The following is a 15,897-nucleotide window of genomic DNA, read 5'->3' as shown; positions in this document are numbered from 1 at the left end:
ATATACTAAAAGCAGCACGAAAACAGAGTGCAATAGGGTCCAAAAAACTTGAGTGACCCATGAGAGTATGCATGCAAGCCTATGGTATTCCAAACTAGAGATATACGCATGCAATTTTTGTTTTTAGGAGAGAATGTGCCTGCTGAAAAAAACCTTATTTTTAAAAAGTGCATTGCAGAATATCAGGAATTTGCTGTGGGACACCTTGAAAACTTGCATACAGATTATGTGCACACACCTTGCAGTCAGTTGTTGTGGCCGAGTGGTTAAGGCGATGGACTAGAAATCCATTGGGGTCTCCCCGCGCAGGTTCGAATCCTGCCGACAACGAGAATCTTTTTAACATCGGCTACAATTTCAGAAGTTAACCTTTAGTATTTCTTCCATGTCAGTTTTATAAATAGGTGGCTTATTTTGGTGTCACTATTGCCATATCACATATTTATTATCGCTCCCCCTTTCATATCTTTGCTATAACTCTCGTCCTTCATTAGCGCTGGTGCAAACGCTTCAAATTATTATACCCTGGCTCTCTCGGTCATACCTGTGCATGCACTTGAAACTTACTTTACCAATAAAAGAAGCAAATAGAGAAATAAAATAAAAGTGCTAGCTGGATTAGGCAAACACACTTCATAAAACTGCATTTTCTTTTCTTTTCTATTCTCCCCCGTGTTACAAGCTTAACTGCTCCCTGTGTAATTTCTCTTAACCTTCTGTTCCTGGAAGAGAATTTCATCTACAAGCTCTTTCTGTGTTTTTTCCTAGTCTTTTCTTTCCCTTTTCTTAGATTTGTAACTGTTCCTTTACGTGCTCTATTTAGGCGCCATTAATCTCATTTGAGCTCCTTGTACCTGCTGCTGTTTTCTCCACACCTCATACTGTCTTTTCCCTCTTTCTCTCTTTCTCTGCGGTTGGTGGCTACTTTCCAAAGCGTCTGATGCCCCAATGTTCCTTCGTCTTGTTGTCAGACGTGAATTTGAAAAGCAACAAAATCAACAAGCCTTTACCACTCACACATGGCAGAAGTTTATACTTTAATTCAATGAGCTAAGAAAAGTGTGTTGTGGGGCCCCTACGAGCCATGGTGCTTGCTTCATCATAATTAGGCATGCAGTCATTAGCCACAGCTCTGATTATGGGTCACTGAGGTCAGTTTCAATAATTCCTCAAAAACCTAACCATGCAGTCCCCCCTAACTGTGTAGTTATCTTGCTTTACTGCTGTTTGTGTGATTAGCTGGGAGGAGCTCACGGCAGCATCCTCCCAATAAAAGTGTAGATGGACCGCTCTTTAACTCTTTCTTGCTTCACATACAGATGGCTTGAGGAGGTACAGGGGAGTTGCAGGTCTAATAAACAGAATAGAATATCTGCACCAGGTGTGTTTCTCTGCATTGGTGTCCCATCACAGGCCCACCAGTGTATGTGTGATCTTTGACTCCTGCCAGTTCACAAGCAGGCGGCCAGGAAACGGTTTTAGCCTATCAACCACTGAGGAGATAAAGCCTTTGTATAAGGAATGAGGAAGCAATGAACACATTCAGCCTATCACAGGAGTAGCCCTGAGTGTTCCGAATTATAATTTCTTCATGTCACTGTACGTTATTGAGCCCAAGTAGCTCGCCGTGATCGTATAGTGGTTAGTACTCTGCGTTGTGGCCGCAGCAACCTTGGTTCGAATCCGAGTCACGGCATTGTGGTTGGCAATGTCACGGCAGTTGGGTTTTTCCTTTACAGAATTCCCAAATGTACCAGTTGTTTTTGTAAAATGTCTATTAAAAACAGATCCTTTTCAATATTTAAACGATCTAACGACAAATTATTTAAACACACATGATTATAAGATGTAGGTATACTGTACTTACTGACATAAATTATCGTTCTTGAACATATTTGCGGTAAGGGGAGCGGACCTCTCCCCCAGGCCAATCAGAATGCAGATGAATGCAGTTGCAGTTGAGTGACCTGTCTTGTGGCTGTCTACAGGGAATGCACATATGTAGCTGTCTCGCAGCCCAATCCAGACGTCAATTGAAGACAGGTTTTCATGCAAATAGAGCAGTAAGTGCAGAGAAATGCTCACTCTCTAAAAATGGCATTTATACAATAGTAAGATTAAATCCAACCTCACCAGTAGATAGGATTTATCAATAAATAAATAAAGCTTCTCATCTCTGATATGGAATTACTCCCCAAAAAGTACAAGGGAATACCCAATGCTAACCTATGAGAGGGGCAGACCTCACAGTAGTGAAAAATGTAACAGACTGTTTGATACTACTAGGACATACAAACTACCACAGTACATGTCTTACCTTTTACTTACATAGCATGATGCCCCTAGGACTACCTAGGGCCTACCTTAGGGGTTACTGATATGTAATAAAATTGAAGTTTAAGGCTTGGCAAGTAGTTTTAAATGCCAAGTCGAAGTGGCAGTACACTGCAGCACAGGCACTGCAGTAGCAGGCTTGAGACAGGGTTGAAATGCTATTTCTTTGGGCGGCACAATCAGTCCCTGGGTATATGGTATACCACTTTACAAGGGGCTTTCAAGTAAATTAAATCTGTCAGTCAGGTATACTCCAATTATACACATGATTAGGGAAGAAGCACGTGCACTTCAGCACTGATTAGTAGCGACAAAGTGATCAGAGTCCTAAGGCCAACAAAAAGATACAGCACAATGCGGAGGTGAAAAGCAATAAGGTGGGGTTGGGACCACCTTAAGAATGCAAGGTCTGGGGAGGAGCCTAGCCTAAATCCGAGATGGCCGCCTGATCCCTCTGCTCCGCCGATCCCTCCGCTTTTCTCCCGGCCCGTGATTTCTCCTGCTGTCCATCCTGTCTTCAAACTGCATTCTCGGGACCGGGAGACGATTTGGCATCCAGCGGTGTGCTTCCCTGCTCGTTCCGTGAAGCAGAAGTACCGGGACGCCCTTGTCTCCCCCTCCGCGCTGGCGGCAGAGGGAAGTTTCCTTTGTTCTCGACATGGCCGGCCATGTTTGCACTTTTTACGGATCTTGCCACGGAGACGATCTGACCGGCGGGGAAAAGTTGCGGCGCTGTGTTTACCGCTGCGGGGCTCAGCTTAGCCTCGATTGATCTTGCGCCTTGATACTGTTGGGGTCGGCAGTGCAACAGTGTATCTGCGCCTTGGTTCATGCTTGGCGCTGCTGGCTCGCTACTCTCCGACGGCGAAGGGGTGGAAGCCATACTGCTGACTGTGCCCCTTGCTCCTGTGATTCCTCCGGGCTGCTGCCGGAGAGATGCCCTGCTGTTCCTGCTGTATTGGCGCCGTGCGTGGCACCGGAGTGGCGTGTGCTGCTTCTGTGCTCCCTGAAAACACACATCCTGTACCCGGACTGGACGTCTACCTAGATGGGAGAGACGGTGGTGACCGGCCTCGAGAGCTGCGACCCTGTTACGAGCCCTGTGTGCAGAGACCTGCTGCCCGGTACACCTCTGCGTTACCATTTAGTGTAGGAGACATCATGCGGGCATTGAGCTCTTTCCGATCTGAAATGCTGGACAATGCCCGGGACTTAATTGATCGCCTTGATGTTAATGCTTCCTATGCTACTCCGGTGGTCTTTGATGGCGCCCGTCTGCAGGACACTTCTCCACATCCTGACCCCGATCACAGTGGGGAGCCTACCCAGTTGTGTCCAGATAACCTGGGAGTGAGTGAGACTGGTGATGTTCCGGCGCGGATTGACATGAAGGAGCGGCTACCTGTGGACGAGGGTCCTGAGGTGTGGCTGGTGAGCCGTCCTCGGACGCCATGTTTGGTTCTTCCTTTGTGTTCGGCTGGTGTCGATTGCAAATTTCTCCTGAGGCGGATGACTTTGTTTTGGCAGACTGATTTGAGTGCTCTGAACCAACGTGGGGTCCCCCTTCCTATCATCGTTGCTCGCAGGACTTTGGTGTGGACATGCTCTGATGGGCGGCGTTATACCCTGCCGGGATCGCTCCGTCTATCTCTCCAGTTCAATATGGCCACTGTACAACCGGACCACGTCGGTGCCCCAGATCGCAGGGGCCAGGGCTGAAGATGCTCTTACTATCCTGATTTGCGGCAGAGTGTACTGTCGGGGTTGCAGGACATAAACTGTGGAGTTGGTTACTTGTGTTTCTCTATGGTTCGGGGTTCCGGGAATGGGTGGCCGAGGGTTCACAAGCTGGTTGTTTCTTTGATTGATCCTAGCTGTTGGGGTGGAGGTTGGGTGCGGGTTGGGGGGTCAGAGATTAAGTGGTATTGGCCCTCCTCCGGTCTTAGATGTTCTATGGGAGGTTTGGATTAGGATACTCTTTTCTTCCTCCCTTTATTTCAGGTATTACTGTATTTCTTTTTCTTTCTCTTCTCTCTTTTCTTGTCCTATATTTCGGGTTTATTGGGCGACAGACACACTGCTGGGGGGGGGGGGGGATAGGCCGTAGCCTCTGCATGCGTGTAGGGTGGGGGGTTGGGGGTTGGGTTTTTAGTTTGTTTCAGTTTCTATGGTGCCTTGTTTCTCTTCGTTTCTTTTCGTCTTCTTTATTCTATCTTGGGTCCGTGTTTGGGAATGCTAGTGGGCGGGTAGCGGTGGACATTGTCTACTATGTTGGATCTGATACCCTGTTGCAAATACTTTGAGCCGCCATTCCGCCTGGGGGGACTTGACTTTTAGTTTGTTGCCTAGGTGGTGAATTTGTCGCTACTGTCACGCTGTACCTGCACGGACTCCGCCTTTTTAGTATATAGTTTATGTTTTAAAATGCAAATTGGGAATGTCGAACTTAATAGTTGCAACAAAAACATTGAAAATTAACCTTCATTGCTCCTGGGACATGGTATCACGATGGTCTACAGTGTAACCTTTAAATGCCTGCCTATGTATAATGTGATACTGTGTCGCCGTATTGCGTGCTCTGGTGCTTCAACAGTATTCGTGGCCGGCCTGATGGTTGTAGGCCCGTACTTGTTCTGTTCTTAATGCACAATAAAGGTTTTCAAAAATTAAAAAAAAAAAAAAAAAGAATGCAAGGTCTAACAAAAACGAACTAAGGATAACATGAGTAAAACATCAGGTTTCTCTACAGCATTTGGTGAGACAAGTGGGCCTTCTTTTATCTTCCATAAATGCAATCCTTCCCGGACCCCTTTATTATATAGCTCTTCAAGGAAAAAATATAAAGCACTTACAAAGGAGCCTCAAATACTCAAAGATGGTAGACTTCTGTAATATGGGCCATATACTAAAAGCAGCACGAAAACAGAGTGCAATAGGGTCCAAAAAACTTGAGTGACCCATTAGAGTATGCATGCAAGCCTATGGTATTCCAAACTAGAGATATACGCATGCAATTTTTGTTTTTAGGAGAGAATGTGCCTGCTGAAAAAAACATTATTTTTAAAAAGTGCATTGCAGAATATCAGGAATTTGCTGTGGGACACCTTGAAAACTTGCATACAGATTATGTGCACACACCTTACAGTCAGTTGTTGTGGCCGTGTGGTTTAGGCGATGGACTAGAAATCCATTGGGGTCTCCACGCGCAGGTTCGAATCCTGCCGACAACGAGAATCTTTTTAACATCGGCTACAATTTCAGAAGTTAACCTTTAGTATTTCTTCCATGTCAGTTTTATAAATAGGTGGCTTATTTTGGTGTCACTATTGCCATATCACATATTTATTATCGCTCCCCCTTTCATATCTTTGCTATAACTCTCGTGCTTCATTAGCGCTGGTGCAAACGCTTCAAATTATTATACCCTGGCTCTCTCGGTCATACCTGTGCATGCACTTGAAACTTACTTTACCAATAAAAGAAGCAAATAGAGAAATAAAATAAAAGTGCTAGATGGATTAGGCAAACACACTTCATAAAACTGCATTTTCTTTTCTATTCTCCCCCGTGTTACAAGCTTAACTGCTCCCTGTGTAATTTCTCTTAACCTGCTGTTCCTGGAAGAGAATTTCATCTACAAGCTCTTTCTGTGTTTTTTCCTAGTCTTTTCTTTCCCTTTTCTTAGATTTGTAACTGTTCCTTTACGTGCTCTATTTAGGCGCCATTAATCTCATTTGAGCTCCTTGTACCTGCTGCTGTTTTCTCCACACCTCATACTGTCTTTTCCCTCTTTCTCTCTTTCTCTGCGGTTGGTGGCTACTTTCCAAAGCGTCTGATGCCCCAATGTTCCTTCGTCTTGTTGTCAGACGTGAATTTGAAAAGCAACAAAATTAACAAGCCTTTACCACTCACACATGGCAGAAGTTTATACTTTAATTCAATGAGCTAAGAAAAGAAGGCCACTCCTGGCTCAGCATTAGAAGTAGTGGCAAGATGGCCGCCAGGCTGCTGTAGAGTGCAGTCGCACTTATCCCTTCTCCTGGATCCAAGGAGTAAATGGCTGGAGATGGACTAAAGCATGCTGATTTTGCAGAATATACTCTGGACGGAAAGCGGAGCTAGCATTAAGATATTGCAAAAGGCGCTTACAACCTGGGGGTGCTATTGCCGTGAGCGCTTTAAAAAGCAAGTTAAAAAGGTGATTGTGGATAGCATCTGTATAGCCTTAAGGATGTCGCAGCGCTCGGGTGCCATACCAAAGGTCACGCTGAGTAAACGCACAACAACTACAGTCACAAGCGGCCTCTCCCAGAAAGCACAGCTCAAGAAGAACGAGAGACCTGCTAAGGACAAAGACAAAGAAAAGGCTGACTCTAAAGCGGACAGTAAAACAGCCTCGCAAGCAGCACAATCGGAGACTCCTGGAGGTAAAGCGCAGACACAACAAAGGCGCTCACACTCTGAAAGCGGAACAGTGAAGCAAGCGATTACTATACCTGCCGCTGGCAAGGATCGGCGGCAACCCACTGTGGCAGAGACTTTCGCTGGAAGGAATCAACAGCTAACCCCGGTCGCTGGAGGCGGCCCGGATCCAGACTCGGTCCCAAACACGAAGCAAAACGCGGAAAATCTCCTCGTTGACCGCGAGGACGCAAGCACGGCGGTTGCTAAGCAACCAGAGCCTGAAACGCTCACGCCTCTAGCGGGAGTCGCACAGGGGCTGGAGAGCACAGCGGAGATGGTCGAGGCTGCTGTTGAGGACGCCAGCACGAACAGTGAGATTAATGCAGGCGGTGAAACAGGACTGAAGACGACGGATAACGCAAGTAAGTCCAGTAATACACAAGCAAAAGAAAAATTGGAAACAATTAACACTAACACTGCCCAAATGCTTGAAGCCTTAAATGAAGTTAATTTAGCGCCAACACCCGTGGATAGCTGTATAATGGTACAATCTACTTGGGGCAGTATGAAAAGTATTCAAAGCCACACAACAATGGGGTTGAAAGGAAGGAGAGTATGCTCCCCGGAGAGGGAAAAGTTTTACTCTGTGACTGAGGGGTCAGACTCTTCATTGCTGGGATCAGAGGAAGAGGATTCTAACACAGACCTATCATCTGGGACAGAGTCGGAAAGATCCCTCTCTAGTGAGCACAGAAACAGGGAAACACAAAAAAGAAGAAGAAGAACAATGATAAGACGTGACAGGGAAATGGACAGAGCAGCAACAAGTATAAACAGGAAGCTATTATGGGACTATGGTAGTGCTTCAAAAATTTACCAGGATCAAGATCTGGGAGTGGCACCCGAGAGCTATCCTGTAAATACCCCTAATGAGTTGAATGATAATCCTCCTCAAGCAACTTTAGATGGGATGTTCTCTATGCTGAAGCAAATGCATTTAGAGGCTCGCTTAGAGAGCAGACGAGCAAGGCAGGATACAAAGAAAATACAAGCGAGCATCAGGAAAATGAACAGAAAATACCAGGAAGTTGAAACTAGAGTGGAACAAGTAGAAGAAAGAACTGGGAAGCTGGAGGATGAGGTCACAGACTGGCAGAATGCAAGAACAGAACAAGGGAAGGTGATCGAAGACTTGCAGTGGAAGCTGGAAGATTTCGAGAATCGGCAAAGAAGGAACAACCTACGCTTTCTAGGCATAGAGGAAGGACTGGAAGGGAAGGACCCAAGGGGGTTTATGGTTAAACTGTTAAAAGAGGCATACCCAGAGGCGCAGTGGCAGTGGGAAGTTGAAGTGCAGAGAGCACATAGATTTCCGTTAGTGCAGAAGGGGGGCAGAGGCGGTAAACAAAACAACAGTAATCAGAATGGATTGCCTAGGGCAATGCTGGTCTTTTTTGGAAACTTTCTAGCTAGGCAGGAAATCTTTGAGACTGCAAGACCAGAGAAGAAAAAATCAGTTGAAGGGATTACTTTTTTTACGAGGCCCGACTTCTGCCACACCACTGTGGAAAGGAGGTGGAAGCTGAGACAGCTTATCACTCCTTTTCAATGACAGGGCTCAGAAGCATACTTGATGTATCCATCTAAATTAAAAGTGGTCACAAGGGGCCGCATCAGAATGTTTTTCTCGGAAGTAAAGGCAGGAGAATACTTAGCAGAGATTACAGAGCTTCAGAAAAGCAGGAAGAGTAAGGAATCAGAACCAGCATAGGTTAAATTAGGAAAATATTAGCCATATTGTATATTGGGGTATGGTTAGCTAGGGTGGGAGAAGGAAAGCGACACTACAGCAGCACGCAGCCACACATAGGTCAAGATTGACCTATTTGCCTGTGACAGGGGGGGGGGCTAGCAAGGGGAGGGGGGAGGGGGAGCGGGAAGAGGGTGGTAAAGAGAGAAGGTTTTTTACAGCACAAAATAAAATGGTATGTAGTAACACAAAGGTGGTAGGAAAATATTTAGAGGATTTGTTTTTTGGTCTTTTTTATAAAAGCAGATGGCAGTAAGAATCACTACAATGAATATATGCGGGCTAAATGATGGGGGCAAAAGACAGAAAGTAGCAGCTATGTGCAGAATGTTAAAATTGGACATCGTATGTCTGCAGGAAACACATGTGAGGGGGAAGGATAGGTACCTTATGGACCAGCTAGGGTTCGATGTTTTAGCACACACGCACCAAGATACTAAAACAAAAGGAGTGGCCATATTGGCGAAGAAAGGCTTGATGAAAGTAGTAAGAAAGAAGGAAGACGTGGATGGTAGATGGGTGATGATAGAAGGAGAAATAGCCGGTAGCCGCTACACAATTGTTTCTGTATATGGTTCCAATGAAGATGAACCTGATATATTTGATTATCTAGATACCGAATTGCCGCTATGGACTGAACCTATAATTGTGTGTGGAGATTTCAATGTCAATGGGTTATCAGGGTTGGGTATGAGGGGAGGGGGGATGAAGGGTGAGCGAAAGAAGAGAGTAAGAAAAGCCATTGCCAATCTAATGAATAATAATGCGTTGGTAGATGTTTGGGCGGCATTCAATCCTATAGGGACAGGGAGTACTTTTTATTCGGCCCCTCATAAATGTATAGCGAGGTTAGACTACTTCTTAGCCACCAGTCCATTAGTATCAGAACTGAAAATAGAAATATTACCTCGAGTCTCCTCAGATCACAATCCATTGGTGTTGACTATCCCCCGGAACTATAATACTGGCCACAAAGAGTACTGCTGGACATTTGAAAGAGGGCTGCTCAGAGAAGATGAATATGTTAGCAGATTGAAGGTATGGATTACGCAGTTCTGGGAGGTAAACAGAGGTACGGCAACCGCAGGCATGGTCTGGGATGCATTCAAAGCAGGGATAAGGGGGGAGACGCTGGCTTATACCCTGTATCGGAGTAAAAAGGAGAAAATGGAGCTAGACAGTAGGTTACAAGATTTAAGGAATCTAGAACAACAGCTTATTCAGCACGTTATAAATCAAGAACCTCTTGAGCAGGTCTTACTAGAAATAGAACTGAAGAAGGCAGAAACTGGGGAAAGATTAGCTAATAAAGCCGCGGCTAATTATTTGGCAAAAAAAGAAAAATGCTACGAGTTCAACGAGAGAGTTGGACATATGCTCGCAGTGCGTACCAGGCAAGACCTGGCAGCCGGGGAAATTAAAGAAATTAAGAGTAAATGCGGGAAGGTTGTAACCAAGGTGGAAGAGGTGAGGGAGGTGTTTAGAGAGTTTTACTCTGATTTGTATGATCAAGACGTGAGTAGCAACGGAAATGAGATAGAGGACTATTTGGCTGGTATCCCACACAAGGAATTGTCCTTGGAAGATAAAGAGACTCTAGAGGCTCCACTAATGTTGAGCGAATTACATAACGCAGTTTCAAAACTCCCTTCGGGGAAGGCCGCAGGACCCGACCAGATACCAGCAGAATTTTATAGGACATTTTGGGATGCACTAGGGATATACATGTTGGAAACTTTAAGGTACGCACAGAATGGGGAGAATATACCACAGTCATGGGCTGGGGCAAGTATAGTAGTTATTTTGAAGAAGAATAAATCACATTTGGATCCTGGCTCTTATAGGCCGATCACGCTTATGAACGCAGATGCAAAAATATACTCCAAGGCTTTATCACAAAGACTCAGTAGAGTAATCGAGGGGTTGGTATATACAACACAGCATGGTTTCATACCAGGTAAAGGGACTACGGAACATACAAGGAGAATGATCACCATATTGGATGCCGCGGGAGCTGCAGGAGACCCTGCCTCTGCCGTCTTTTTAGATGCAGAGAAAGCCTTCGACAGGGTCTCCTGGTGCTATCTGTGGAAAGCCTTGGAGTGGTTCGGGATTGGCACAGGTTATATACAGGCTATAAAGGTGTTATATGCAGCTCCATCAGCTAAAGTGAGGATCAATAGGGGGTATACAGAGGATATACATATAAAGCGTGGCACAAGACAGGGTTGCCCGGCTTCACCACTGTTATTCGCCCTATATCTAGACCCCTTTTTACGGAGGTTAGAAGGAAACCTGAATATTCTCCCGATTGGTCTACATGGCTATGCATATAAGACACTTGCATATGCAGATGACGTGGCAGTGGTCACACCGGATCCAGGGTTAGCCATTATTGAAATTGAACAGGAGGCTTCACTTTTTGGTACATTTTCAGGGTATTCACTAAATAAAGGAAAAACACAAATAATTAAAAATAGTTGGGTAAACTATCAGGATATAAGAATAGCACCGGAAGTCACGTATCTAGGGGTGAAGATTACGTCCGAGTTAGATAATTTAGTTGAAATCAATATGAGACCACTGTTGGAGAAAATTAAAACAAACACAGAAAGAATGAATAATTTGCATTTGACTTTAATGGGGCGAATAAATGTCATTAAAATGATAACATTCCCGAAAGTGCTGTTTCTACTTAGATCTATACCTCTATATTTTGAAAATGTTTGGTTTAGCAAATTAGAAACTATTTTGAATAAATTCATTTGGGTGAAAGGGAAAACAAGAAGAGCATATAGACACTTGACGGTAGATAGGGAAAAAGGGGGCTGGGGAGCTCCAGACTTCAGGCTCTATTATTGGGCTGCAGTATTACAGTACAGTAGGGTGTTAATAGGAGGAGGAGGAGGTCGGGACCAACTAACGGATAGAGAGGTGGGTTTACCTAATGTGTATGCTGTACTGCTGGGGGAGGAAGCTGAGAATGGGTTGTTCAACACTACTGATTTCACGTATTTTAAACATACGAGATTTAAGACGTTGAATGCAGTGTATAGGGTGTGGAAAGGAGTGGCTAAAAAATTGGGGCTAGGCAGATTTAATATCTATACAAGATTGTACACAAATAACTCACTTCCGAGGGAGATCTTTAAAGATGTCACTATGCTTGGTTGGTATAATAAAGGCATAATGCAGATAGGGGATTTACTGGATGAGCAGGGTAACATCACACAGTTTGGAGTACTCAAAGCGAAATTTGGGCTAGAGCACAACAGTTTCTACAAATACCTACAAGTGAGGAGTTTTCTAATACAGAAACAAGGTGGTCCGCTGGGAATGCGGCAGTGCAAAATTATGGATTATATAAAAATAACCACCAAATGTACAATAAGATACCTCTATGCAGAACTGAAAGGAACTAAGTCAGATGAAAGGGCAAAATTTGCACAAAAATGGAGGGAAAAACTGGGGTCAGGCTTAGAAATCTTTCAGGAGTCACTAGATCTGGGTAGAACGGTGCTTTGCTCAGCAACCCTCCAATCGCAACACTACAAAACAGTATTTTCACTCTACCATACACCGGCTAGAATTGCCCAGTGGGGCGGAACAACAGGAATAACTTGCCCACGATGTAATGCGAGCGGAGCAGACATTGTACATATGTTTTCGCAGTGCCCACAATTATTTACTTTAAAAATGGCGATTGAAGAATTCTTTGATAAAACGCTCAGGATCAAGATTAAGCTACTAGATGAATTAATCATTTTAGGGGTGGTCGATATGATGGAAGCCATGCCAGTAGAGTTTATTTTTGTTTCAATAGCAGTATTCCGCATTTGTATAGCAAGGAATTGGCTGAATAAGACTCCTCCGATATTTGCAGACTGGATTGCTAGCCTCCTTACTATATATAACTTAGAAAAGGCAATATACGACAGGAAAGGTAAAAGGGCCAAGGCCTTAGGCAAAAAAATATGGCAACCAATCACGACATGGAAGACTAGCAGGATAAATCCAGAATAGTGAAACAGAAGCTTGATTTGATTTGTATTAGAGGATGATTTTTTTTGATTTGTGATATCTGCTTATGATATGAAAATTTGTATAAAACAGCGAAATGTATATGAACTATATAACCACCTGAGAAATTGGTATGTGCTGTAATACATATGTTGGAATATGTCGGAAAATTCTGAAAAATTAATAAATATGTTTAAAAAAAAAAAAAGATTTGTAACTGTTCCTTTACGTGCTCTATTTAGGCGCCATTAATCTCATTTGAGCTCCTTGTACCTGCTGCTGTTTTCTCCACACCTCATACTGTCTTTTCCCTCTTTCTCTCTTTCTCTGCAGTTGGTGGCTACTTTCCAAAGCGTCTGATGCCCCAATGTTCCTTCGTCTTGTTGTCAGACGTGAATTTGAAAAGCAACAAAATTAACGAGCCTTTACCACTCACACATGGCAGAAGTTTATACTTTAATTCAATGAGCTAAGAAAAGTGTGTTGTGGGGCCCCTACGAGCCATGGTGCTTGCTTCATCATAATTAGGCATGCAGTCATTAGCCACAGCTCTGATTATGGGTCACTGAGGTCAGTTTCAATAATTCCTCAAAAACCTAACCATGCAGTCCCCCCTAACTGTGTAGTTATCTTGCTTTACTGCTGTTTGTGTGATTAGCTGGGAGGAGCTCACGGCAGCATCCTCCCAATAAAAGTGTAGATGGACCGTTCCTTAACTCTTTCTTGCTTCACATACAGATGGCTTGAGGAGGTACAGGGGAGATGCAGGTCTAATAAACAGAATAGAATATCTGCGCCAGGTGTGTTTCTCTGCATTGGTGTCCCATCACAGGCCCACCAGTGTATGTGTGATCTTTGACTCCTGCCAGTTCACAAGCAGGCGGCCAGGAAATGGTTTCAGCCTATCAACCACTGAGGAGATAAAGCCTTTGTATAAGGAATGAGGAACCAATGAACACATTCAGCCTATCACAGGAGTAGCCCTGAGTGTTCCGAATTATAATTTCTTCATGTCACTGTACGTTATTGAGCCCAAGTAGCTCGCCGTGATCGTATAGTGGTTAGTACTCTGCGTTGTGGCCGCAGCAACCTCGGTTCGAATCCAAGTCACGGCATTGTGGTTGGCAATGTCACGGCAGTTGCGTTTTTCCTTTACAGAATTCCCAAATGTACCAGTTGTTTTTGTAAAATGTCTATTAAAAACAGATCCTTTTCAATATTTAAACGATCTAATGACAAATTATTTAAACACACATGATTATAAGATGTAGGTATACTGTACTTACTGACATAAATTATCGTTCTTGAACATATTTGCGGTAAGGGGAGCGGAGCTCTCCCCCAGGCCAATCAGAATGCAGATGAATGCAGTTGCAGTTGAGTGACCTGTGTTGTGGCAATTGAAGACAGGTTTCAATGCAAATAGAGCAGTAAGTGCAGAGAAATGCTCACTCTCTAAAAATGGCATTTATACAATAGTAAGATTAAATCCAACCTCAACAGTAGATAGGATTTATCAATTAATAAATAAAGCTTCTCCTCTCTGATATGGAATTACCCTCCAAAAAGTATAAGGGAATACCCAATGCTAACCTATGAGAGGGGCAGACCTCACAGTAGTGAAAAATGTAATAGACTGTTTGATACTACTAGGACATACAAACTACCAGAGTACATGTCTTACCTTTTACTTACATAGCATGATGCCCCTAGGACTACCTAGGGCCTACCTTAGGGGTTACTGATATGTAATAAAATTGGAGATTAAGGCTTGGCAAGTAGTTTTAAATGCCAAGTCGAAGTGGCAGTACACTGCAGCACAGGCACTGCAGTAGCAGGCTTGAGACATGTTTGAAATGCTATTTCTTTGGGCGGCAAAATCAGTCCCTGGGTATATGGAATACCACTTTACAAGGGGCTTTCAAGTAAATTAAATCTGTCAGTCAGGTATACTCCAATTATACACATGATTAGGGAAGAAGCACGTGCACTTCAGCACTGATTAGTAGCGATAAAGTGATCAGAGTCCTAAGGCCAACAAAAAGATACAGCAAAATGCGGAGGTGAAAAGCAATAAGTTGGGGTTGGGACCACCTTAAGAATGCAATGTCTAACAAAAACGAACTAAGGATAACATGAGTAAAACATCAGGTTTCTCTACAGCATTTGGTGAGACAAGTGGGCCTTCTTTTATCTTCCATAAATGCAATCTTTCCCGGACCCCTTTATTATATAGCTCTTCAAGGAAAAAATATAAAGCACTTACAAAGGAGCCTCAAATGCTCAGAGATGGTAGACTTCTGTAATATGGGCCACATACTAAAAGCAGCAAGACTACAGAGTGCAATAGGGTCCAAAAAACTTGAGTGACCCATGAGAGTATGCATGCAAGCCTATGGTATTCCAAACTGGAGATATACGCATGCAATTTTTGTTTTTAGGAGCGAATGTGCCTGCTGAAAAAAACATTATTTTTAAAAAGTGCATTGCAGAATATCAGGAATTTGCTGTGGGACACCTATAAAACTTGCATACAGATTATGTGCACACACCTCACAGTCAGTTGTTGTGGCCGAGTGGTTAAGGCGATGGACTAGAAATCCATTGGGGTCTCCCCGCGCAGGTTCGAATCCTGCTGACAACGAGAATCTTTTTAACATCGGCTACAATTTCAGAAGTTAACCTTTAGTATTTCTTCCATGTCAGTTTTATAAATAGGTGGCTTATTTTGGTGTCACTATTGCCATATCACGTATTTATTATCGCTCCCCCTTTCATATCTTTGCTATAACTCTCGTCCTTCATTAGCGCTGGTGCAAACGCTTCAAATTATTATACCCTGGCTCTCTCGGTCATACCTGTGCATGCACTTGAAACTTACTTTACCAATAAAAGAAGCAAATAGAGAAATAAAATAAAAGTGCTAGCTGGATTAGGCAAACACACTTCATAAAACTGCATTTTCTTTTCTATTCTCCCCCGTGTTACAAGCTTAACTGCTCCCTGTGTAATTTCTCTTAACCTGCTGTTCCTGGAAGAGAATTTTATCTACAAGCTCTTTCTGTGTTTTTTCCTAGTCTTTCCTTTCCCTTTTCTTAGATTTGTAACTGTTCCTTTACGTGCTCTATTTAGGCGCCATTAATCTCATTTGAGCTCCTTGTACCTGCTGCTGTGCTCTCCACACCTCATACTGTCTTTTCCCTCTTTCTCTCTTTCTCTGCGGTTGGTGGCTACTTTCCAAAGCGTCTGATGCCCCAATGTTCCTTCGTCTTGTTGTCAGACGTGAATTTGAAAAGCAACAAAATTAACAAGCCTTTACCACTCACACA

At 43.7% G+C, this 15,897-nt stretch overlaps 3 non-coding genes across 3 annotated transcripts; all 3 read left to right on the top strand.

Annotated features, from left to right (window-relative positions):
- The first annotated feature begins 248 nt into the window (after positions 1 to 248).
- TRNAS-AGA (transfer RNA serine (anticodon AGA)) lies at positions 249 to 330 on the top strand. Its single transcript has one exon. It is a non-coding gene; the product is annotated as a tRNA-Ser (tRNA).
- Positions 331 to 1,624: 1,294 nt separating this feature from the next.
- On the top strand, positions 1,625 to 1,696 carry TRNAH-GUG (transfer RNA histidin (anticodon GUG)). The gene has a single exon. It is a non-coding gene; the product is annotated as a tRNA-His (tRNA).
- Positions 1,697 to 15,130: 13,434 nt separating this feature from the next.
- On the top strand, positions 15,131 to 15,212 carry TRNAS-AGA (transfer RNA serine (anticodon AGA)). Its single transcript has one exon. It is a non-coding gene; the product is annotated as a tRNA-Ser (tRNA).
- Positions 15,213 to 15,897: the final 685 nt, after the last annotated feature.

Source organism: Lissotriton vulgaris, chromosome 1_1, assembly GCF_964263255.1.
Source record: "Lissotriton vulgaris chromosome 1_1, aLisVul1.2, whole genome shotgun sequence".
In the NCBI taxonomy this organism is placed as follows: Eukaryota; Metazoa; Chordata; class Amphibia; order Caudata; family Salamandridae; genus Lissotriton; species Lissotriton vulgaris.
Note: the sequence above shows the minus strand (reverse complement) of the source record. Positions and strands in the feature narration are given on the sequence as shown.